Source organism: Bubalus kerabau, chromosome 18, assembly GCF_029407905.1.
Source record: "Bubalus kerabau isolate K-KA32 ecotype Philippines breed swamp buffalo chromosome 18, PCC_UOA_SB_1v2, whole genome shotgun sequence".
In the NCBI taxonomy this organism is placed as follows: domain Eukaryota; kingdom Metazoa; phylum Chordata; class Mammalia; order Artiodactyla; family Bovidae; genus Bubalus; species Bubalus kerabau.
In genome coordinates this window covers 17,976,338-18,003,241 of record NC_073641.1, presented here as the reverse complement: position 1 = coordinate 18,003,241, position 26,904 = coordinate 17,976,338, and the positions used below count along the sequence as shown (strand labels likewise).

Sequence of the window (26,904 nt, the reverse complement as noted above, 5' to 3'; positions counted from 1 at the left end):
TTTTTTCTCCTAAATAGCCCTGCTGTTTTTTTTCTACTAGAGTTATCAGAGTGTTCCCTAACTGATTATATTGCTGAGCACAATGATTCCTAATTCAAAGGGAGATAACCCATGTCAAATTGATTCTACTTTAATACATCTGGCTCTCTCTTTTTGCCCATGCCCGCCTACAGAAATTCAATTGAATTCTTACATTCATCTTAAAAGCAATAGAATACAGTTGTAGCAGGATGATTAGAGTATAGAAAATATAAAAGCTCACTATATTGTTTTCTCTGCTTGTATATAGGTTTGAAAAAGTTACATAAAATTTTTTTAAAATGCAAAAAAAAAAAAAAAAAAGAAAGAAAAAAACAACACTTGGTCATTCATCATAGAAAATTGAGCAAAATATATAGTGCATTTGGGTTCAATACCTTGTATTTTTATGAAATAAATGCCAATAGTAATGAAAATGAAGATAGCACCTGCCTTTTACTGATACCTCCTTTGTGCTGGGCACTTTATGTGCACCATTTCTAATTCTTACATTCACCCTGAAAGTTAGGTATGATTATCATCCTGTTGTATGCATGTGGAAACTGAGGGATATTCTCCCAACTCTGCAGTTAGATAGTTGGTGGTATTTGGCATGCTCCCAAACACAGTCCTTCTCATTGTTTCACGTAAGAAATATGAAGCACCTAGGATGGTGAGGTGAACTTAAGGTACAAACCATGGTGAAATTACCTTGAAGATCTCTCCCATGTCTGAGGGTCTGATGGCAGAGTTCCAATTCTTATTATACAGAATCCTATGGTTCTTCTGAGGTATCTCTTAAGATGCAGGGAACCTGGGGCCAGATTTTATATTGATTAATGTTTGTTTTATACTGTGAGGTTCCACATCCATGCCTTAAGTATTAAGGGTGTGTAGAGACAATCTCACAGTTGCTTCATTTTCTCTTAAATTTGTCTGTGTCTCACTGTGTTTGGTGGACCAAGCATAGTACAATGAGTCCTCTACTTTCAAATTCCCTCTCCTTTGATTCATGGTCATTTCCTGGATCACAGAATATCATCATGTTTAAGAGCACAAGCCATTATCACACTGCTTGCCTTAGAAGTTTGGCTCTATTACTTTCTACTATCTGTGTGACCTTGAGCAGTTTATTCAACCTCTCTAAGCACATTTTTTCATCTGTAAAATGAGATAATAATAGTACTTTGTCCCAGGGTTATTGGGAGGATTGCAGGTGAAAGTGTTAGCCACTCAGTCATGTCTGACTCTTTGTGACCCTAAGGACTATAGCTTACCCAACTCCTCTATCCATGGAACTCTCCAGGCAAGAATACTGCAGTGGGTAGCCATTCCTTTCTCTGGGAGATCTTCCTGACCCAGGGACTGACCCACGTCTCCTGTATTGCAGGCAGGTTCTTTACCATCTGAGCCACCAGGGAAGTCTGTTGGGAGAATTAGATGAATATAAAAATACAAATGCCTCTCATGATAAGGGATTAATAACTGTTAGCTATGATTATTAAATGTCTACCTAACTTTAGGCATCACCTTGAGTAATGACTAAAGTCTTCTTTAAGACATGACAATAAGACCATCTTCAATAAGTTACTGTATATCTCAATTTCAGTCACTGGATTTGAGTTCTTTACTTTCTGGTCACATGTTCTATGGTGTAATTTGTATTCTTCACTGATAGGATTTGCTATTCTATTGCTCTCATTGTATAGTTTTCTGGAACTATTGGCTCTGGCAGCAGCAACTTTTTGAATGCTTTCTTGAATGTTACTTCTTTGTAATAAGATATAAGGCATGTTCTAATAGTCTTCTGTATAATTCCCTCCTTATCATAATGTATTTGTAAGCACCTTAGAAATATGAAGAGCAGCGCCTTCAAGTTAACTTCAACACCTAGGGTGGACACACCTTCCTGTGTGACTGTATTTAATATTACTGTGGACTTGATTTAGATGACTACAATCTGCCTTATTTTTGAGAGTTTTGTTGTTTAGCTATTTTGTTCAAGTACTTTTTTTCCCCATACATATGGTTCTTCAGAGACCAAAGAGAGATTTGTTGGAGAGGGCTGGATTTCTTTCCAATTTATTCATTATTTTAATGGAAGATCTCTGCCTAGGAGAACAACCTATTGATTGTTTAGTGAAAATTCAGTATGTCTTCAAGGCTTTTAATCATAAAAAGAATAACTGTTTCTTATTTTTTTAACACTAATTTTTGCTTGAGTGCTTGAAACTCCATTTTCAAGCACTCAGAAATGATGCCACTATTTAGTCTTCCTGGGTTTGTTGCACTGGACTTCTGAATAAAATTGATGAACTTCACAGAAACTGTGCTATTTATTTCAGGTGTTAGAATACTGCACTAACATAATGAAACCAAATACTATTTATCAAATAGTAATATTTTAGAACCTAGATCACCTATCTTTCCATACGGAGTTAATCATCAGAAAAAAAAGAGATATTTTTGTTCAGATACAAACTATACCCATTCGATTTAAAATGTCAGATCATCCAATTAGTCTGAAAAGTGCTGGAGTTTATTAAAACAAGCTCTCTTACTTATTGTCTTTTACATAGTCTCAAAACCTTCATGAGTCCATGGTTCTGTTTAAGCCAAATTGATGATATTATTTGGATAAGTTCAGTTCAGTCATTCAGTCGCGTCTGACTCTTTGCGACCCCATGAATTGCAGCACGCCAGGCCTCCCTGTCCATCACCAACTCCCAGAGTTCACTCAGACTCACATCCATTGAGTCGGTGATGCCATCCAGCCATCTCATTCTCTGTCGTCCCCTTCTCCTCCTGCCCCCAATCCCTCAGTCCCTGTCCCCAAACAGCATCAGAGTCTTTTCCAATGAGTCAACTCTTCGCATGAGGTGGCCAAAGTATTGGAGTTTCAGCTTTAGCATCAGTCCTTCAAATGAACACCCAGGACTGATTTCTTTAGGATGGACTGCTTGGATCTCCTTGCAGTCCAAGGGACTCTCAGGAGTCTTCTCCAACACCACCGTTCAAAAGCATGTTTTTCGGTGCTCAGCTTTCTTCACAGTCCAAGTCTCATATCAATACATGACTACAGGAAAAACCATAGCCTTGACTAGACGGACCTTTGTTGGCAAAGTAATGTTTCTGCTTTTGAATATGCTATCTAGGTTGGTCATAACTTTCCTTCCAAGGAGTAAGCATCTTTTAATTTCCTGGCTGCAATCACCATCTGCAGTGATTTTGGAGCCCAGAAAAATTAAGTCTGACACTGTTTCCACTGTTTCCCCATCTATTTCCCATGAAGTGATGGGACCAGATGTCATGATCTTAGTTTTATGAATGTTGAGCTTTAAGCCAACTTTTTCACTCTCCTCTTTCATTTTCATCAACAGGCTTTTTAGTTCCTCTTCACTTTCTGCCATAAGGGTGGTATCATCTGCATATCTGAGGTTATTGATATTTCTCCCAGCCATCTTGATTCCAGCTTGTGCTTCTTCCAGCCCAGTGTTTCTCATGATGTATTCTGCATATAAGTTAAATAAGCAGGGTGACAATATATAGCTTTGACGTACTCCTTTTCCTATTTGGAACCAGTCTGTTGTTCCATGTCCAGTTCTAACTGTTGCTTCCTGACCTGCGTACAGGTTTCTCAAGAGGCAAGTCAGGTGGTTTGATATTCCCATCTCTTTCAGAATTTTCCACAGTTTATTGTGATCCACACAGTCAAAGGCTTTGGCATAGTCAATAAAGCAGAAATAGATGTTTTTCTGGAACTCTCTTGCTTTTTAGATGATCAGGCAAATATTGGCAATTTGATCTCTGGTTCCTCTGCCTTTTCTAAAACCAGCTTGAACATCTGGAAGTTCACGGTTCACGTATTGCTGAAGCCTGGCTTGGAGAATTTTGAGCATTACTTTACTAGTGTGTGAGATGAGTGCAATTGTGTGGTAGTTTGAGCATTCTTTGGCATTGCCTTTCTTTGGGATTGGAATGAAAACGGACCTTTTCCAGTCCTGTGGCCACTGCTGAGTTTTCCAAATTCGTTGACATTTTGAGTGCGGCACTTTCACAGCCTCATCTTTCAGGATTTGGAATAGCTCAACTGGAATTCCATCACCTCCACTAGCTTTGTTCGTAGTGATGCTTTCTAGGGCCCACTTGACTTCATATTCCAGGATGTCTGGGTTTAGGTGAGTGATCACACCATTATTATTATTATTATTTTTTTGAATTTGAAGATGATATATCACATTGCCAAAGGTACCTTTGTGTGGCTGCCTTTTCTATGATCTTGCTATTCACATAAAGATTATTCTTGGTTTGGTGATCTGTCAATCATAGGATAATTGACTTAAAATATCTCACTTTGGCTAATATTTTCAAACATTGGAAAATTCTCTAATCACTAATGGAAGCTTCAAGTGAATAGATCAAATTCTTAATCAAAGAAGTATGCCCACCGTCATATTGGAGTTAGGCAAGAATGGAGAAAGAAACATGTTTAAGATGAGTATAAGAGAAATCAGTAACAGAAGGTGTCACAAAAGGCACAGTTTCAGGTGTTCCCGGGACATATCACAGAAAATGCAAAAGCTACAATGCAGAGAATTAACTGGAATTGGGAAAAAGAATATGGTCAGCTATCAGGAGTCACTTGAGTGGTTGGAATGATAGGCAGCTTGTTATACTATGTTTAGCAATTTCCTTTTTGCCTAGAGATATTCCAATTTGGTCATTCCAGTTTTCAGCAGCATTTACCTGTCATATCTTAAAAGTGCACCATTGATATCTGAAACAAAGTGTTATTTTTTTATACACATTTTGAAAGAGTTCTATTCTTTTTTTTTATTTTTTTTAAATTTTATTTTATTTTTAAACTTTACATAATTGTATTAGTTTTGCCAAATATCAAAATGAATCTGCCACAGGTATACATGTGTTCCCCATCCTGAACCCTCCTCCCTCCTCCCTCCCCATTCCATCCCTCTGGGTACGAGACAGCAAAAGAGACACTGATGTATAGAACAGTCTTATGGACTCTGTGAGAGAGGGAGAGGGTGGGAAGATTTGGGAGAATGGCATTGAAACATGTAAAATATCATGTATGAAACGAGTTGCCAGTCCAGGTTCGATGCACCATACTGGATGCTTGGGGCTGGTGCACTGGGAAAGAGTTCTATTCTAACTTTTATTCTCCTTACCATTTAAGTCTTCTAAGTCAATTATATTCTGTAACAAAGCGTTCTTCTTAATTGGTGCTATTCTTCCATCCTGAAAATATCCTTGACAGTGCAATATGGCAACACACATAAGACTTCAGTTCAATCTTTCCTTATATTCAAACTCCACATTAAATGGTGTCTGTATGACACCATTAAACAGAGATCTACATGACAGAGGTAACTAATCTGAGGCGTAAGGGCACAAGTTTTGGAAAACTACTAGAAGCAGCTTAAATCATTTTGTTAAGAGTCTGCAACAAATAAAAATTCTCAGCAGTAGTCCAGAAAATTAATCTGAATCCTTAATCAGTACTTCTTGCCCACTTCCCATAGAGAGGTAGTGAGAGATGCCTGTGGTAATTGAAGTGGCTCTGCTTTGATCATATTAATCACTTATATGACAGGATCAAATGGGTCAGAAAATTTATTTTATAGTCTGTATTTATGTGAACAAGTCATAAATTTTCTCCAGGTAGGTAAATGAGGTAACAGTGGTCTGTAATTTGAAATAACAACTATAGTTACTAATAAAGGTAACTTTTTATCTGATAACACACTAGTGAATAATATTAAATTCCTAGACAATTCGTCTGCTACCACACTGTCAACATCACATTATAAGAGCATGATTTGGGTACAAAATTAATCATATGATTTGGTAAACCTGATGAAATTTTGTAGCTGGTGCAACAAAATCTACCATCTGCTGAGGCAGGTGGCATTGGGCATTGGAATCGTATGTTGCTTTTTTCCTACTTGAATGCATAAAAAAAGTTTGTATGCATAGTCAGGAGCCCTGACTAAAATATCTAGCTGAGGTAGTTAATGTCATAGAGTTTTCCTTAGAAAATGAAGGCACTGTTTTGATCACTACAAATTAAGAGACATTGCCTTAGAGTAGATGTCTCAATTACAAAAATAACAGAAAGGGATTATTGTTTTCACCTTTCTCTCTTTCACACAAAAATATGCTTACTTAAACAATATTCATCTACAAGATTAATTGCCTATGAATTTTCAGGCATTTTGCTAGCTATATATATATGTGTGTGTGTGTGTGTATTAATATATTGATTTTTCCTCTCAAGGAGCTTATAGTCTAGAAATAAGATCATTAAGTACCTTGAAAATTGCAACATGATGGCATTGGATTAGGTGTATGTGTCAGGTGTGATAAGAATTGTACCCTGATCTTTATTGGGATGGGTGAGGAAGGGAAGCTTCTGGGGTGGTAAGATGGTACATGAGCTAAGTCATGAAAACTAATGGGGCTCATCTACACAGAGGGAGGGTTGGGGGATGGTGGTATTCCAGGAAAAGAGAGTCATAGCTACATAAGCCAGTTTGAGAGAAGGTATAGGATACACTGGACAAATCAAAGTTGCTTAGCATGAAATAAGCAAGTCCTGATTATAAGAAATTGTTGACTTCAGGAATAGCCTAATTTCTTCCATCAGCCTATGATGTGTGGAAGGTGTTGATCTCATAGTACAAACAAAAAAACCAAAACAAAATACTTAAACATCTGCCTACTCCTGGAATACCTCAAAAGATTATCTCCAGGCATCACTTGAAAAAAAAAATCTCAAAAACAAAACAGAATTTCTGAAGAGAGAGGCATTCCTTAAAATGTGAGGGCTCTTTGATTCCTTTAGTAGCTTTTTGCAATTTGAGCTGAATCAGCAGGTCTGCCTGTGAGAACAAACGTATATGTAGACTTGATGTCCTGAATCAGGGTGGCTTTCAGTTCAAGCATATGAAATAACTTTAGCATCTCACTTAAATATTAAATGTAAGAACTCATGAAATTCTGAGAAAGTATCACCAGTCCAATTATATCTTCAATTCTATTCTATTCAATAAGCGTTTACTGAACAACATTTTATGGAAGGGACAAAGGACAGGAATACAAAAATACATATTGTATGGAAACTTCTCAAGGAAGTTTAATAGCCATGATCATACTAAGAATAATACACAATTTTTTGTTGCTGTTTAGTCGCTAATTTATGTCCAAGTCTTTGAGGCCCCACAGACTGTAGCCTACCAGGTTCCCTTGAACATGGGATTTTCCAGGCAAGAATACTAGAGTGTGTTGCCATTTCCTTCTCCCAGGGGTCTTCCTGACCCAGGAATCGAACCCATGTCTCCTGCATTGGCAGGCAGATTCTTTACCACTGAATCACCAGGGAAGCTCTCATAGTACATAATACGCAGCAATAAAACACATTAGAAAATGAGTAACTGGCAAAGAAACTTAAGGAGACTTAATTAAGGAGGTGGCATTTGAATGTAACCTTGGCAGATTTTCAAATGTAAAGTTTGGGTCCAAAACCAATTTTAGGTCTGTAAACAGAGTCCAAAATTAAGTACGTTTTACTTTCTATGCAGCAGTCACAGAGTCTTATGAATTATAAAGCGGGTCATATTGCCTTTCTTCTACAGAAGGAAAAAGAAAGATATAAAAACAGATTTTTGAATCAGTAGATGGCTAAGATTTTCAGATTCCTATGTACTCACTAAGGCTAAATTTTCATTTCTAGTTTTAGATGAATAAAGATAAAACCAAGAATATGATGGAAGAAATTAGGCTGTTCCTGAAGTCAACAATTTCCTATAGTCAGGACTTCCTGATAGTACGAAGACCATTGACTAAGATGCCCATGAGAATATTTGCTTCAAATAGGGCTTTACCCCTCTGTATGTTCACAGCAGAGCTTCCCACATTATCAAAGGAATCAGTACAACTTCACTTATAAAACTAAAAATTGTGATCTTGAGACAAATGGTCATGTAGTCTCAATAAATGTGGTAAAAGGTCATATGAGATAATGAATACAAATTTATTTTTCCTAATAATACTGAATGGTAATCAGGGTTGACTTCTAAGTTTAGATTTTGATCCTTTCAAATTAGGTTGAAACTACTACATTACTGAGAGATATCTTGCTCAAACACTTGTGAATGTGATTCTCCTTCAAATTCCTATAGTGATGCGGAAAATTAAGACCACTCAGTTCTGTGTAATGAAAATAGCCTTCACAACTTATGGACTCTATTATGTTGCATTGTAAAATGCACCCTGGCTTCAAGTGCCATTACCTATTGAAGAATTTAGATTCTGTGCTCATAAATTTGAAACACGCTCATGGACACAGATCTCCATGTTTTAAGTAGAGAATGATACTTCTAAATAGATCTGGGAATATTCTGTAATGTTCAACTCTTGTTGCCATAACTTTCTACCAGAACTTGTCAGGAGATTCTTGCATTAGAAGATATTCTTTTCTCCAATGACATATATGAGTATGGCCTATTTTTTAGCTATTATTAAATTTGATCAAGAAAAAATTTAACATAAGCAGTCTATTTATGAAATCCACAATTCAAAATATCTACGGAATTTCCAAACTTATGGTTGAAATGTAGAACAATACTGTGATGTAAATAGAATTCCCTCAGAATTCCTTTGGTTCAATTTTAACTGATGAATCACTAACTGCTGACTCTTGGTATTAGTTAGGAGTGTGCTTTTAATGATCTTCAGGTTGTTTAAACATGATAGTCTTAAGTAAAATAATAAACAATGGACTATATACATTATTAGAATCAGAGAAGAGCTATATTGGAAGATTATTTAGTTTGCTTCCAGAAAGAACAAAGGCCTTTCAGCATATGAACTTCAGGAAAGAGTATTTCTAAATGTCTCTTAAATAATAACAAAATATTTTAAACAAAAGACCATCTTCCATCAGAACAGCACTTTATATTTTTATAAAGTGTTGGACAGCATTTTTATTCTCTTTGATCCAATCAACACTATTACAAGAATGCAGGGCAGAGGCTACTGTTAACTTTTTACATGAAAGGTAAAAAAATAAAACAGACTTGAATGAGGTAAATTGGCTCACCTTAGGGCTAATTACTAGTAAACTGTATTTACTAGTACTAGAATCTGTAATTTTTTCTTCCTAAAATAACCTATATTTCCTCAGTTTCTGTGTTCTCTTGCATCTAATAGCCTGCACCCATGACTCTTTGAGGGCTGTCCAAGGGCAACTGGACTTACTTTGCCTGTGTGCACAGATTGTCAGAAATTCTGATTTTATAACTTTCCTGGAATGCTCAAAGTCAATGACTAGGGCAGGAGTCCACCCTGCTTGCTTTCTTGAGTCAGGACAAACTAGGGTGTCATTTATACTCCAGAGCTCCCAATGGGTGTCAGGCTGATGCTGGGACTTTTCTTTTTTTTTTCTTAATTTATTTAGTTTTAACTGAAGGATAATTACAGTATTGTGTTGGTTTCTGCCATACATCAATATGGATCAGCTGTAGGTAAACATATGTCTCCTAGGACATTTCTGCAATCACAACATTGTTTGACTTTTTCCACTTGCTACTCTTTCTTCCATCAGCACTGTTTATTTGTTGGTAACATTTCCTTAATAGATCATTTGCACAGGAATCCTCATCTCTAAATTGGCTTTTCCAGAACTCAGACTAAGAAATTTACTAATAAAATGGAGGAATAGTTTAAATATCCATTCTAAGGGCACACACTTCGTAAATGGAGGAGATAGAAATCAAATCGAACTAAAGCACCATCATTTTGTTGTTCTTGTTCTTTTAATTGGTTCATCACAAGGGACTAGAACATCTGTGTTAAAGTTTTTACTTTGTCAGAAATTTACTTAATCTCTTTAAGCATGTTTCTTTTGAATCTGTAACCTGGGAGATAATAGCAACTGCTCAAGCTGTTGCATATAGGTATTATGATAACCAAATAAATTAACAGGGAAATATTTTTACACCATAAAATACTTCAACAGTATTTTCCAAAATGTAAAAGAAAGAAAATATAGATTTCCAGGATGCACAGATCCTTCCTTTGATTGCATATATTCTCATTAATAGGTGTATTAGCATTAGAGAACCTGCATTTTTACAAGTCCTTTAGTTGACTTCCTGGTGGCTCAGGGGTTAAAGCGTCTGCCCTCAATGCGGGAGACCTGGGTTCCATCCCTGGGTCGGGAAGATTCCCTGGAGAAGGAAATGGCAACCCACTCCAGTATTCTTGCCTGGAGAATCCCATGGACGGTGGAGCTGGTGGGCTACAGTCCATGGGTCGCAAAGAGTCGCACACAACTGAGCGACTTCACTTTCACTTTCACTTGAGTTGACTTAGCTGAAGAAGATTACACAGTTTGAGAAACAGAACTGTTCAAGATGCGTTGATGCTACCATCATCATCTCAATAGAAGAGTCAATTTCTTTCTGATTTATCTGCATAACATCTAATAGCTTGTTACTGTTTTTAATATTATTAATTTGTTGATTTTCCCTATTGTTATCTTCTCTTTAATTCTTAGCTGACACTAGCAAAATATTTATAGCTAACTAAAAGCAAGCCAAACCAAACAAAGCAAATAAAACAGGAAGACTAAGCAAGCACATTAGCAAACACTTGAAAATGACCAGGAGGAAATTATCAAAATTATTTTTGAATTTTTTTCATACAGATGTTGCTCATTAATTTGATCTCTATATTAAAAATATAGTGAAAAATTCACTGTGACAGTTTAAGAAAATGAATAAAAAATGAATTCAGCTAAAATACTTTTCAGGGCATGAACATAATCACAATCTGTAAGAAATGCACAAAGCTTAAAGTACTTATCATTCCTAAGTTTTGGATCTTGTGCCACTTTCATAGTTGAAGCTTATTTACATAATGTATCACAGACACAGGAATCACCAGTTAGATACAGTAGTACATGACTATCATTGCTAATTGTTCTTTTTGTCTTTATAAATGCTAAAGAGAAGTATATCCCTATTTAGTTGATTTCAATTCTAGGTACCATACAGAACGGAAAAATGGTATCTAAAATGTTGTAAGCAACTGCTGCTGCTGCTAAGTTGCTTCAGTCGTGTCCGACTCTGTGTGACCCCGTAGACGGCAGCCCACCAGGCTCCCCTGTCCCTGCGATTCTCCAGGCAAGAACACTGGAGTGGGTTGCCATTACCTTCTCCAATTTTAAGCAACTAATTGCAACCATATTCATGTATTTGTTGAAATTTACACATGATATAAATTGTTCCAGTTTGTGAAGTTTTAAAAAATTAAATTGCAAAACAATAATTTAATTCTTTTAAGTTATTTTATGAAGGGGAATAGAAGCAGTATATAATTTAATGTTGACAAATTCATGCTTTCTTCATGCTAATGTTTCCCAAATTTACATCTCCAGCACAAAACTCTCCTTAACACCTGACTCACATAAACAACTGCTTAAATAATGTGTGTGATGGGACATCTCAAAATGAACATGTCCACAGCTGAACCCTCTTCCATCCCAGTCTTCTAAATCATTCTACCAGTTGCTCAAGACTATTCAATCAATCCACCAGCAAAACCCAAAAATCCCAAATTTGAATTCTTTAATTACTCCACTCTTCCTCTCATATCTCATATGTAATTTGTCTCATCACAGCGATCTGTGAAAATATGTAATACATATCATGTCATTTCCCAGAAGTTCACTATGATTCTCCATTTCCCTTAAAGTATAAGATTATAATACTATATATATATTTCTAAATTATATAAAACCAGCCTCTGTTACCTTGCAGACTTAATCCCCTCTGACTCTCCATGTTGCTTACTTTGATCCAACTGAATTGACCACTGGCTATTTCTTGCTGTTCCTTAAGCATACCTGTAATGCTCTCTTCTTTGGGCCTTTCCACTGGCTGTTGTTTTAGTTTGCAATGATTGCCTTTAGATATCCAGTGACCTCTCCTATCCTGAATTTTTTATTTTTTATCAGTGTTATTTCTCAATGTATCTATCATGATCAAATTATTTTAAATTGTCTCCTCCCCTCCCACAATATGATTTCTTTTATCTTCTTTTAATTTTTCTTTGCAGTGGCTCTGATAATCTTTTTATATACTTATGGAATTAATTTAGTGTGTTTGTTGTTTACTTTCTGTCTACCACTTCCAAATGTAAGTTGAATGAGGGAAAGGATCTTTTTTTAAATTCCTTACTAGTATCCTTTACCTACCTACAAAAATTATTGGGACATTATTAATCAATCAGCACTTACTGAATGAATAAATTTGTAGAAATGGAGAATTAAGGAATATCATACATCTGAGGAAAACAAATAGTAATAGAAAAGACAGTAAGTAGACTTGGTTCTGATGGAAATAGATAATCTGGGTAATATGAAAGAACATTAAACTATTCCAATGAGAATCCTAATTTGTGAGATATTATTTAATCTACTAATATTGGAAAACCTTTCTGATCTGAGACCTGCTGATTGATATCTAAAATTTGTATCTCATATGCATTAAAATGTTTTGAAATATATAGTTATTCCTTAGCTTGGAATTTTTCTCAGCTTCTGGCTATTAATTTATAGGAAACAATATATGTTATTCCTGACATTTGTAAATCCCTTTATGTTTTTATTCTTTACATACAACAAAGGTCCATCTAGTCAAGGCTATGGTTTTTCCAGTGGTCATGTATGGATGTGAGAATTGGACTGTGAAGAAAGCTGAGCGCCAAAGAATTGATGCTTTTGAACTGTGGTGTTGGAGAAGACTCTTGAGAGTCCCTTGGACTGTAAGGAGGTCCAACTAGTCCATCCTAAAGGAGATCAGTCCTGGGTGTTCATTGGAAGGCCTGATGCTAAAGCTGAACTCCAATACTTTGGCCCCCTCATGCGAAGAGTTGACTCATTGGAAAAGACTCTGATGCTGGGAGGGATTGGGGGCAGGAGGAGAAGGGAATGACAGAGGATGAGATGGCTGGATGGCATCACCGACTCGATGCACATGAGTTTGAACAAACTCTGGGAGTTGGTGATGGACAGGGAGGCCTGGTGTTCTGCGATTCATGGGGTCGCAGAGAGTCAGACACGACTGAGTGACTGAACTGAACTGACACCAAAAAATACACTTTGATGCAGTGAAGAAAACACGTTATTATTTATTATATTTTTCTGATATTTTCTGAGAAACTCCATTTGTTAATAATAAAAAAGATACTGATCCTTATTCAACTCTGTTCTACTTAGGGAAGAAAATGCTTTAAATCTTTACAATCTGGGGCACTGGCTCTCTGGATATGCTTGATAATAATTATTGCAGGCAGCTGTAATACATTTCAAATGCCAGTGTCCCCAAAACTATTTTCTGAAAGACAAATACTGTTGATTTAGTTGTTTGTCACTGGTTTATCATAGCTTTTGCCACGTTTTGTAATCTCTCAATCACACTTTAAGAGCAAACTAGTATTTATCTACCCTAGATTTCTTTTACATATATTTCAGAGCCTAGTACTTTCAATTTAATTTATAAACTAAAATGTTTTCCTGTTTCTCAATGACAATGGCTAGGTCAATTCTATGAAGTAGGATTCCCACTTAATGAAAAATTTATTTCATCCACTGATATCAAATCCTCTTTCTCTTATCCTTGGTTTATGTTTTGTTTAGTTGCTAAGTCATGTCTGCCTTTTTTGCAACCCCTTAATCTGTAGACCGTCAGTCTCCTCTGTCAGTGGGATTTCCCAGGAAAGAATACTGGAGTGGGTTGCCATTTCCAACTCCAGGGGATCTTCTCGACCCAGGGATTGAACTCTCCTGCATTGCAGGTGGATTCTTTAGCACTGAGCTACCTGGGAAGACCTGGTTTCTTTATGCCTCTGACTATTTTAGGAGTTTTGCAACCTTTCATGTTTCATTTCCAATCTAGAAATGATGTGGGGATTGACCAACTCCACTCTTCTTCAGCAAGAAGGAAGAGTATGGAGAAATACCTGGAAGTTGAGACAGAGAAAAACATATAGTCTAATTTCTTATTCCCTAGCAATGTATAACTGTTGACACAGACACTGCTTCTGCTGAAATTCACCAGGTTGAGATAATTGATTAGCTGTATCCCTAAGGAGAACATTGCTTGTTTAACATACAAGGAAGCAATGGTGCTCAAAAATAGTGTCTGTGCAGCAGCTGTCAGATAAGTTCTGGGTAAACCTTATTTTTTTCTGTCTTTTCATTTAATAGAAGCTATAGGAATAACACAACCATAGAAAGGATACTAACCTAGTGTCTCACACTCTATCTTGAAGTGCCTTGTAAGTCTGTTCATCAAAATTACAGAGTAAAATTTGTATATAGTAAAATGAAGACATACCATTAGATTTAATCACCTGGGCCATATCTTTCCAGTTGAAAAATTTTAAGTGTAGCCAAGGGAATCAAGTTCAAACTTACATAATGCTTTCATGATATTTAGAAGATATATCAACTCCTTTAATTCTGTTCCTGTTAATTCAATATTTATTTGCATGACATTAGTGTTCTGAGAATACCTTGTTTGTTATAAATATATAGTTTCTTCAAAAGAAAATTTTAAAAATTATTTGCTTACAGAAATCAGTTATATTTTTCTATGAACTTAATTCCACATATTTTACCCTACATAGAAATGAGCATCAGAGTAAACAGGAGACAGGAAGGCAGGCAAGAGATGATGATAACCCAGGCTAAGGTACTAACAATAGATGTATACTGGAGCCAACAGAAATTGCTGATAAATTTAGAGTAGAAGATACTGAAAAGAAAACCCTTACTATGGGAATTGGGAAACTAAAATAAATGAAAACCTTTGGATGTTACACATCTATAATTTTTGAAGAAAGGCTTTCTTTTCCATGCTACTTTATCCCACCAAAAAGACTCAAAAAGTTCTTCAGCGTGTTGTGGGTCATTCATTAAAGAATGGTGTAGTCATATGTAGTGGGAACTACATTGATTGATGACCTGCATTCAGTTTTGTGACCTTGGGGATGTCATTTAACTGCTCACAGCCTATGATTCACCTGTAACACAGGTCAATGATAACATCTCCACAATGTTTTCATGAAGGTCATTTTGATATTTGGCAAATCTAATACAGTTATGTAAAGTTTAAAAATAAAATAAAATTAAAAAAAAAAAAAAAAAAAAAAAAAAAAAAAAAAAAGATGCCATTTGATGGAGTTTAAAATTTTAATAACTATGCCTTTTAACTTTCTTGTGTGCTGCCTAACAATGTCATATTCAAATAGAACTGTTTTAGTGTCAAATTGAGCTTGATTGTTCTAAACATTTTATTGGTAATAAGATTTATAATGTATAGTATATTACATAATTATTATATCTAATTATTTATATTAATTATGTAACTATAAACATGCACAAGTATATATATATACACAAACTAAACAAAAAAAAATGAAAAACTAAAATTCAACCAAACCATTATTTTTAGACATAATGCCCTGGAGAGTTTAGTACAATTTAGCAATGTGGTAGCAGAGATAATATTTCTTTCTTAAACTTATTTCTCTTCAATGCTATATTGGTCAAGGAATGCCTAAGGCTTTGCAGCTGATGCTTCTGGAGCAGATCAATTTTATCATTTTTTTTCCCCTCTGGAGCCTGTCCAAGGAGAAAAGCAAAGATCTCGGTTGAACAGCATTTTTCACACTGACCTGTTCATTCATTTGAATCAGTAGCAATATTTAAATAAGAACCAACTGAGTGAAAACATTATGAGGATCCATGACTGATGCTTCCAGTTGGAAGCATTTTTTTTTCCTATTTTGTTCAACTCCTATAACACTATGTTACTGTCTCTATTTTGGTATTTTACGCTGTCACTGTGATATATGTAAGTGTGTATATCGTATATTTACATACACACAAACACAGACATATATGCGAATATTGAAAAATTATATAGCACATTATTGTGCTAAAATATGTTATTTTGCTTTACCTCCATCACTTATGTAAGTACATTCTTACTTATCTTTAATAACCTTGTGCCTGGTTTATACAGAAAATCTTTTGTTTCAGATGAATCAAAGATTTAATGAGTGCATGGGTTGCAAGGTAAATGGGTGAAATGTTTAGGCAAAATTCTAAATAATTAGGAAAAGAGGATAAATTCGATATTTGCATGGCAGGCAGATTTAAATAAAACTTGCCTTTTTAAACCTTCTGTTGAGTAGACTTTTTATAACATTTACATTAATGTATTCAGTGGAAGTGACAAATAGTTCAAGGGATTAGATCTGATAGAGTGCCTAAAGAACTATGGAAAGAGGTTCATAACATTGTACAGAAGGCAGTGATCAAACCATCCAGAAGAACTACAAAAAAAGTCAAAATGGTTGTCAGAGGAGGCCTTAGAAATAGCTGATAAAAGAAGAGAAATGAAAGACAAAGGAGAAAAGGAAAGACGGTAATACCCACCTGAATGCAGAGTTCCAAGGAATAACAAGGAGAGATAAGTATTCCTAAGTGAACAATGCAAAGAAATAGAGGAAAACAATGGAATGGGAAATTCTTAATGGGAATTCTTAAAGAATTAGAGATACCAAGGTAAGATTTCGGGTAAAGATGGGCATGATTAAGGACAAAAATGGTATGGACCTAACAGAAGCAAAAGATATTTAAAAGAGGTGGCAAGAATACACAGAAGAACTGTACAAAAAAGATCTTCGTGAACCAGATAACCATGATGGTGTGGTCATTCAACTAGAGCCAGATATCCTGGAATGTGAAGTCAAGTGGGCCTTAGGAAGCATCACTATGAACAAAGCTAGGGAGGTGATGAAATTCCAGCTGAGCTCTTTCAAATCCTAAAAGATGATGCTGTGTAAGTGCTGCACTCAATATGCCAGCAAATTTTAAAAACTCAGCAGTGGCCACTGGGCTGGGAAATGTCAGTTTTCATTCCAATCCCAAAGAAAGGCAATGCCAAAGAATCTTCAAACTACTGCACAAGTACACTCATTCCACACAGTAGCAAAGTAATGCTCAAAATTCTCCAAGCTAGGCTTCAACAGTATGTGAACCAAAATCTTTCAGATGCTCAAACTTGATTTAGAAAAGGCAGAGGAACCAGAGATCAAATTGCCAACATCTGTTGGATCATGGGAAAAGCAAGAAGATTCAAGAAATACATCTACTTCTGCTTTATTGACTATGGCAAAGCCTTTGTTTGGGTCACAACAAACTGTGGAAAATTCTGAAAGAGTTGGGAATACCAGATCATCTTACTGCCTCCTGAGAAAACTGTATGCAGGTCAAGAAGCAACAGTTAGAACTGGTCACGGAATAATAAACTGATTCTAAATTGGAAAAAGAGTATGTCAAGGCTGTATATTGTCACTCTGCTTATTTAACTTACATGCAGAGTACATCATGTGAAATGCTGGGCTGGCTGAAGCAGAAGCTGGAATCAGGATTGCTGGGAGAAATATCAATAACCTCACATATATGGATGACACCACCCTTATGGCAGAAAGTGAAGAACTAAAGAGCCTCTTGATGAAAGTGAAAAGAGGAGAGTGAAAAAGTTGGCTTAAAGCTCAACATTCAGAAAACAAAGATCATGGCATCTGGTCCCATCACTTCATGGCAAATAGATGGGGAAACAGTGGAAACAATGGCTGACTTTATTTTTGGGGGGCTCCAAAATCATTGCAGATGGTGATTGCAGCCATGAAATTAAAAGATGCTTACTCCTTGGAAGGAAAGTTATGACCAGCCTAGACAGCATATTAAAAAGTAGAGACATTACTTTGCCAACAAAGGTCCGTCTAGTCAAGGCTATGGTTTTTCCTGTAGTCATGTATGGATGTGAAAGTTGGACTATAAAGAAAGCTGAGAACTGCAGAATTGATGATTTTGAACTTGGGAGTCCCTTGGACTTCAACGAGATCCAACCAGTCCATCCTAAATGAAATCAGTCCTGAATATTCATTAGAAAGACTGATGTTGAAGCTGAAACTCCAATACTTTAACCACCTGATGCGAAGAGCTGACTCATTTGAAAAGACCCTGATGCTGGGAAAGATTAAAGATGGAAGAAGAAGAGGGTGACGGAGGATGAGACAGCTGGATGGCATCACTGACTCAATGGACATGAGTTTGAGTAAACTCTGGGAGTTGGTGATGGACAGGGATGCCTGGCGTGCTGAAGTCCATGGGGTCGCAAAGAGTTGGACACGACTGAGCGACTGAACGACAACAATTCAATCAGTAAATATTTAAAAATAAATGCTATGTCCAATATTCTTGTCTGGAGGATCCCATGGATGGATGAGCCTGGCAGGCTACAGTTCATTGAGTCGCAAAGAGTTGGACATGAGATAGCCACTTAGCAGGCATATATGTCTAAGGTACTCTGTTAAACATTGGGAATACAATAGTAAAAATTAAAACAGTTCCTGCTATCATAGTGTCATCCTCCAACACATGTCATTGTCCAAAATGTACATTAATATTTGATTTTCAAAATAGTATAATCAAAAAAGTGAAATTGAAATCGCTCAGTCTTGTCCAACTCTTTGAGGCCCCATGGACTGTAGCCTACCAGGCTCCTCTGTCCATGGGATTTTCCAGGTGAGGGTACTGGAGTGGATTGTCATTTCCTTCTCCAGGGATCAAACCTGGGTCTCCCACATTGCAGGCAGACGCTTTATCATCTGAGCCGTGTTTAAAGAAGTCTGACCTGACTTTCTATCCTCCCAATCACTACTTCTTAATGTTTGGAGGTCAATTTGATGTTTTCATTTTTTTTTTTTTTGCAATTGTAGTATTACTCCTGAGTTTGAAGGTTTTACAAAGCCTACCTTCTCTCCAGGCATACAAATTGAGAATGAATTTCTTTTTCAAACTCAATTTTTTTCAATACTCGGTTTTTTCTTTTGTATAAACAAGAAGGTCACAATGGCTTAGTATTAATGAGGATATAAAATACACACAGATAAATATTAATACTTTTTACACATCTCCTCTAATAGACCATACAATTAAAAGCTATTTGTCTAAGATGCCTGAAAAGAATTAGAGGAGTGTGGAAGTTGTGTGCTAAGCAATTTATAATGGGTTGTGTGGTAAAGCAATTTATCATAATCCTTTCTGGCCTAAAAATAAGCTAGCTGAACTGATGTGAATCTTACCTAAGATTTTTTTTTAACTTGTTAACTTTCCTTTTTTAAACTCCTGTTAATTTTCTTTTCTTTCTTTTTTTTTTTTAATGACACAGTATTATAGACCACACATTTGGAAATAATATGTGAACTGAAAACTGAGACAGAAAAATACCCAAATACTGTAAGATCTGAAATCAAGATGTGTGTGAATGGTGAGGGAGTAGAGGCAGAATAACATATTAAAAATATTGTAGAACCTGCGGGTCAACAAGCATAGATTTGTGCCATGCTTTACCCACTTCCCAGTGATTTCAATCTAATCATGTAAACTCTCTAAGCCTTTGTTACTTCACCTATTAATTGGAGATGTGAAAACATTCCAGTTTTCCCTGTGCATTACCTCAGAGTATGGTTGCCAGGATAAAAGGGGTGGAGGGGATAATTTCATACAAACATGCTTTGGTAAACATCATGGAGCTAATAATTACATTTACTGTCAAGAAATTTGGCACTAACAGGAAAGTGGGAACTCATGCAAAAGTTCAAAGAATGAGATTTTCTAGGATGGCATTGTGAGTTGAACTATATCCCGCACCTCCCCAAATTCATATGTTGAGTCTTAACCTCCATTACCTCAGAATGTGACCTTATTTGGAAATGGGGCCCTTGCAGATATAATTAGTTAAGATGAGGTCATATTGGAGTAGGGTACGCCCCAAATCCAAGAAGACTGTGGTCCTTATTTGTTGTCATTCAGTCACACAGTCATGTCTGACTCTTTGCTACCCCATGCCCTGCAGCACACCAGACTTCCCTGTCCTTCACCATCTCCCAGAGCTTGCTTGAACTCATGTCCATTGAGTCAGTGGTGCCATCCAGCCATCTCATCTTCTGTCGTTCCCTTCTCTTCCTGCCTTCAATCTTTCCCAGCATCAGGGTCTTTTCCAATGAGTCGACCTTTCACATCATGGAAAGGGGAAATTTAGGCACAGAGATAGGCATGCCTAGAAGGTAGATGAAATGAAGAAATATGTGAGAAGATGACATCAACAAGCCAAAGAGAGAGAGACTTGTAACAGATCCTCCTCTCATAGTCCTCAGAAGGAACCAAACCTGTGGACACCCTGATTTCTGACTTGTAGCCTCCAGAACTGCAAGACAGTAAATTTATGTTGTGTCAAATATGCAGTTTATGGCACTTTGTTATGGCAGCTTGAACAAATGAGATGAATGCAGAAAGAAAAAAGCCTTAGTCAGTCTATAGGCTGAGGAATGTAACCAACAAGTTGGAAGAGTGTCCTTAGATTGCATTTTATTTTCCTCATCTTTTTTATACAGGGTGTAATCACAGGGGATGGTTACTAAATAATATTGACCAACGGCAATATTTGAGACACAATAGCCAAAGCAGTTCTATTGCAATTTCCACTTAAAGTATTTAACTACTGTGCTGTAATAATACAAAGGTAAAAGTGGAAGTAATTAAAGAATAACAATATAAGAATGGGAGAAGGCAATGGCACCCCACTCCAGTACTCTTGCCTGGAAAATCCCATGGACGGAGGAGCCTGGTAGGCTGCAGTCCATGGGGTCGCTAAGAGTCAGACACGACTGAGCGACTTCACTTAATATAAGAATAGGGATTCAGAAATATGAAAAAAGAGAACTTTAACATTTCATATCTATCAGTAAGCTCTCAGCTATATGCTGTGCTCAGTCGTGTCTGACTCTTTGTGGCCTGGTGGACTGTAGCCTGCCAGGCTGCTCTGCCCATGGAATTTTCCAGGTAAGAACACTGAAGAGGGCATCCTTGCATCTCCCATGTTGACTTGTGGATTCTTGACCACTAGCGCCACCTGGGAAGCCCATCTATAAACATATTTTATAGAATATGAAAACTATCAATAAAGTCAGAATGTATCAGAGGTAAAATCAGTTCCATTGCCCAGCTACTCCTGTTGCATATTTCTTCCCATAGTGCCTCACTTGTGCTATCCATCCTTCCTTTAGTATTATTATTTTTAACATAGGACATGAAGAATATACAGCTGAGTGTTGACAACATGGTTTGAACTGTGTGGATCCACTCATACTTGGATCTTTTCAATAAAATATTACAGTACCACACACTCTTCAATTGGTTGAATCTACAAATGCAAAATTACAGATACATGGAGCATAGAGTATAGACTTGAGTGTTGGTGGATTTCGACTGTTGGTAGATATTGATAAAGAGAATGTACTAGTCATAGCAAATACTCTCTTCCAACAATACAAGAGACAACTCTATAGATGGACATCAACAGATGGTCAATACCTAAATCAGATTGATTACATTATTTGCATCCAAAGATGGACAAGCTACATGCTGCTGCTGCTGCTGTGTCGCTTCAGTCGTGTCCGACTCTGTGCTATCCCATAGACAGCAGCCCACCAGGCTTCCCGTCCCTGGGACTCTCCAGGCAAGAACACTGGAGTGGGTTGCCATTTCCTTCTCCAATGCATGAAAGTGAAAAGTGAAAGGGAAGTCACTCAGTCGTGTCCGACTCTAGCGACCCCATGGACTGCATCCCACCAGGCTCCTCCATCATGGGATTTTCCGGGCAAAAGTGCTGGAGTGGGGTGCCATTGCCTTCTCCAGACAAGCTACATACAGTCAGAAAAAACAAGACTGGGAGTAGACTGTGGCTCAGATATTAAACTCTTATTGCAAAATTCAGAATTAAATTGAAGAAAGTAGGGAAAACGACTAGGCCATTCAGGTATGAACTAAATAAAATCCCTTATGATTACACAGTGGAAGTGACAAATAGATTAAAGGGGTTAGATCTGATAGATAAAGTGCTGAAGAAATATGGACGTAAGTTTGTAACATTGTACAGGAGGCAGTGCTCAAAACCATCCCGAACAAAAAGAAATGCAAAAAGGCAAAATGGTAATCTGAGAAGGACTTACAAACAGCTGAGAAAAGAAGAGAAGCAAAAGGCAAAGGAGAAAAGGAAAGATATGCCCATCTGAATGCAGAGTTCCAAAGAGAAGCAAGGAAAGATAAGAGAGCCTTCCTCAGTGAACAACTCAAAAAAACAGAGGAAAGCAACAGAATGGGAAAGGCTAGAGATCTATCCAAGAAAATTAGAGATAGCATTTCACTCTCCTCTTTCACTTTCATCAAGAGGCTATTCAAGAAATGTTCAAGGGAACATTTCATGCAAAGATGGGCTCAATAAAGGACAGAAACAGTATGGACCTAACAGAAGCAAAAGATATTAAAAAGAGGTGACAAGAATACACAGAAGAATTATACAAAGAAGATCTTATTAACCCAGATAACCATGATGGTGTGATCACTCCCCTAGAGCCAGGCATCTTAGAGTGCAAAATCAAGTTGGGCTTAAGAAGCATCACTACAAACAAAGCTGGTAGAAGTGATGGAATTCCAGCTTAGCTCTTTCAAATCCTAAAAGATGATGCTGTGAAAATGCTGCACTCTGTCAGCATTTGCTACACTATGTCAGCAAATTTGGAAAACTCAGCAGTGGCCACAGGACTGGGAAAGGTCAGTTTTTATTCCAATCCTAAAAAAAGGGGAATGCCAGAGAATATTCAAACTACTGCACAGTTGCACTCATTTCACACACTAGCAAAGTAATGTTCAAAATTGTCCAAGCTAGGCATCAACAGTACATGAACTGAGAACTTCCAGATGTTCAAGCTGGATTTAGAAAAGTCAAGGGACCAGAAATCAAATTGCCAACATCCCTTGGATCATAGAAAAAGTAAGAGAATTCCAGAAAAAAGCATCTACTTCTGCTTTATTGACTATGCTAAAGCCTTTGACTGTCTGGACCACAACAAACTGGACAATTCTTAAAGAGATGGAAATACCAGACCACCTTAGCTGCCTTCTGAGAAATCTCTATAGAGATTAAGGAGCAACAATTAGAATCATGCATTGAACAACAGACTGGTTCAAAATTCAGAAAGGAGTACATCAAGGCTGTATATTGTCACTCTGCTTGTTTAACTTATATGCAGAGTATATGAAGTGCTGGACTGGATGAAGCACAAGCTAGAATCAAGTTTTCTGGGAGAAATATCAATAACCTCAGATATGCAGATGACATCAACCTTCATGGGAGAGAGCAAAGAGGAACTAAAGAGCCTCTTGATGAAAGTGAAAGAGGAGAGTGAAAAAGCTGGATTAAAACTCAACATTCAAAAAACTAAGAACATGGCATCCGGTCTCATCACTTCATGGCAAATAGATGGGAAAACAATGGAAACCGTGACAGTCTTTATTTTCTTGGGCTCCAAAATCACTGCAGATGGTGAATGCAGCCATGAAATTAAAAGACACTTGTTTTTTGGAAGAAAAGCTATAACAAACCTAGACAGTGTATTAAAAAGCAGAGACATTACTTTACCGACAGAGGTCCATCTAATCAAAGCTATGGCTTTTCCAGTAGTCATGTATGGATGTGAGAGTTGGACCATAAAGAAGGCTGAGCGCTGAAGAATTGATGCTTTTGAACTGTGGTGTTGAAAAAAACTCTTGAAAGTCCCTTGGACTGCAAGGAGATCTAACCAGTCAATCCTAAAGAAAATCAATCCTGAATATTCATTGGGAGGACTGATGCTGAAGCTGAATCTCCAATACTTTGGCCACCTGATGGGAAGAGTTGACTCATTGGACAAGACCCTGATGCTGGGAATGATTGAAGGCAGGATGAGAAGGTAATGATAGAGGATGAGATGGTTGGATGGCATCACTGACTCAATGGACTTGAGTTTGAGCAAGCTCCGGGAGGTGGCAAAGGACAGGGAAGCCTGGTGTGCTGCAATCCATAGGGTCACAAATAGTCAGACACAACTGTGTGACTGAACAAGATTTTTATATCTGCCACTGGTCTGGGAACCAATCCCCTCTGTGTACACAGAGACAACTGTAATCATATATACCCATCATTCCAACATCATTATTTTAAAATGATGATTACCTCTAGCTGAAGGACAGAACCAGTTATAGTAGCTAATGATTGCTACTTCACTCAAAATACCCTTCTATCTTCTCCCATGAGAAGATTATAGACTTTACTGATTATAGACTGGTTTCAGCTTATCTGACTGTCATCAGTAATGAAAAGTGGCTGCGCCAGTTATGTGTGGTAATTCCAAGCTAAAGAGTCTGTTGAATCATGCATTTGCTTCCCATTACGATACCTAGCATGGCACTATAGGAAGGTAGAGTTTGTTATTCCCTCATCCATCAAAGTCTGCTTCCCAGTGTTATATTTATTGACCTGTCCAACTCTTTTTCTATGACTGATTACTTTTGCCACCCAAAGGTTTTCCCTGTTGCCTTGTCTTAGCAAAATTTCTCAACAAAGCTTTGAAAATTAAAAGTCCCCTCTACTCTTTCCCTGGGAAAACTCTTATTTTCACAGGCGCACGGGGCACCTAAGACTGTGGCAGATGTTACTTTTGGTACCCAACCTTCCTCTTTCCTTTATTACCAAAGGAAGGAATCCACCTTCACATTTAATTTTCTAGGCTTATTGATAATCAGTAGTTTTGTGGTCTAATTCTGACCAAAATAACATAACAAGCCCTTCATTGACTGGAGCTTACAGAAAACTATTGTTTTCCTCATAAAAAAAGACAAATCACTCAACATTCATGTTTGCCTTTCTCTGGTCCTAGTTTTTTTCTGAATGTAATATATTATACTAGAAAGCAATTTTGTGAATTTGAAAAGGGAACTACTCAGTAAAGGTGCTGATGCCTGGTCCCTCTGGCATTTCTTAGAGACAAACTACCAGCTCTGAGCTGGTTACCTCTGAACTTCCTACCTGAGAAAAATTGCTCCCTGTTACATTTCAGCCACTTGGATTTATTTGGGTTTTCTGTTATAGATGAATGCAATACTAAAGGAGCTCACAGATCTAGAGTGTAGGTGCAGCCATTCCAGAATAGCTGGGCTTTGTAATGATGATCAGGGCAATGATTTTGTCTACCAATCATTTTTAGATTAAAATATTCTAAGAATTATAACTTATAGGCTTTAGATTAATAAAATTATATATGTAGAAGGATGAGGCCTGTTTTCCTCTTTTCTCGTGCAGTTAAATTTTGCAAAAGTCTGACATTTTTATGTAGATGGCATAGAGATCATCAGGCCTACCCAGCTTCAACATGGTACTAACATCCTGTGCTGTGTTTTTCCACTTCAGGGCCCATGTCACTCTCTGGCTACGATTTAATCTGCAGAGTGGTCCATCTTGGTGAGTTCCAGAGTGCAAATAGGAAAAAGAAATAGGCAATAAACTGTTGACTTTCCCAGTTTGGGAACACCAATTAATAAATCTCAGAAACATAGGGAGATATACAAATAAGCTCAAAATGGATTAAAAACCTAAACGTGAGACCAGGCTAGAGGAAAACACAGGCAGAGCACTTCAGACATAAATTACAGCAATATATTTTTCAGTCAATCTCCCAGAATAATAGAAATAAAAACAAAAATAAACAAATGGGACCTAATTAAACTCAAAAGCTTTTGCACAGCAAAGGAAACAATGAAAAGACAACCCACAGATTGGGAGAAAATCTTTGCAAATGATGTGCCCGACAAGAGGTTAAGTTTACAAAATTTACAAACAGCTCATGAGACTTAATATCAGCAAGACAAACAACCCAATCAAAAAATGGGCAGAAGAACTAAATATACATTTCTCCAAAGAAGGCATGTAGATGGCCAACAGGCACATGAAAAGATGTTCAAATCACTAATTATTAGAGAAATGCAAATCAAAACTACAATGAGGTATCACCTCACACCAGTCAGAAGGACCATAATGAAAAAAAAAAAAATCCACAAAAAACAAATGCCAGAGAAGGTACGGAGAAAAGGCAATGCTCCTACACTGTTGGTGGGAATATAAATTGGTGCAGCCACTATGGAAAACAGTATGGAGATTTAAAAACTAAAAATAGAGCTACCATACGACCCTGCAATCCCAATCCTGGACATATATACAGAGAAAAAAACCTGATCCAAAAGGATACATGCATCCCAGTGTTCACTGTAGCACTGTTTACAGTAGAAAAGACATGGAAGCAACCCAAATGTTCATCCACAGAAGAATGGGTGAAGAAGATGTGGTGCATATATACAGTGGAATATTACTCAGCCATTGAAAAGAATGAAATAATGCCATTTGCAGCAACATGGATGGACCTAGAGAGTGTCATACTGAGTGAAGTAAGTCCGACAGAGGAGAAATATCGTATGAAATCCCTTATATGTTAAATCTAAAAAGAAATGATATAAATTAATTCATTTATAAAACAGAAACAGACTCACAGACTTAGAGAATGAACTTATAGTTGCCAGGGGTGAAGAATAGGGAAAGGGATAGGTTAGGGAGTTTGGGATCAACATGTATACACTGCTATGTTTAAAATGGATCACCAACAATGACCTACATTATAGCACACGGAACTCTGCTCAATGTTATATGTGGAGCCTAGACAGGAGAGGAGTTTGAGGAAGAGGATACATGTATACGTTAGGCTGAGTCCCTTTGCTATCCACCTGAACTACCACAACACTGTTTATCAACTATACTTCAATATAAAATAAAAAGTTTTAAAAGACATATATCT

The 26,904-nt window shown here is 37.0% G+C and overlaps 1 long non-coding RNA gene across 1 annotated transcript in view; it reads right to left on the bottom strand.

The window, feature by feature from the left end:
• Positions 1 to 439: 439 nt before the first annotated feature.
• Positions 440 to 26,904, bottom strand: part of LOC129633074 (uncharacterized) — a 113,780-nt gene continuing 87,315 nt past the window's right edge. The window contains exons 4-5 of the long non-coding RNA XR_008704857.1: positions 1,296 to 1,442; positions 440 to 832 (exon numbers count right to left, since the gene is read on the bottom strand). This is a non-coding gene — a long non-coding RNA (uncharacterized LOC129633074). The remainder of the gene's footprint in view (positions 833 to 1,295; positions 1,443 to 26,904) is intronic.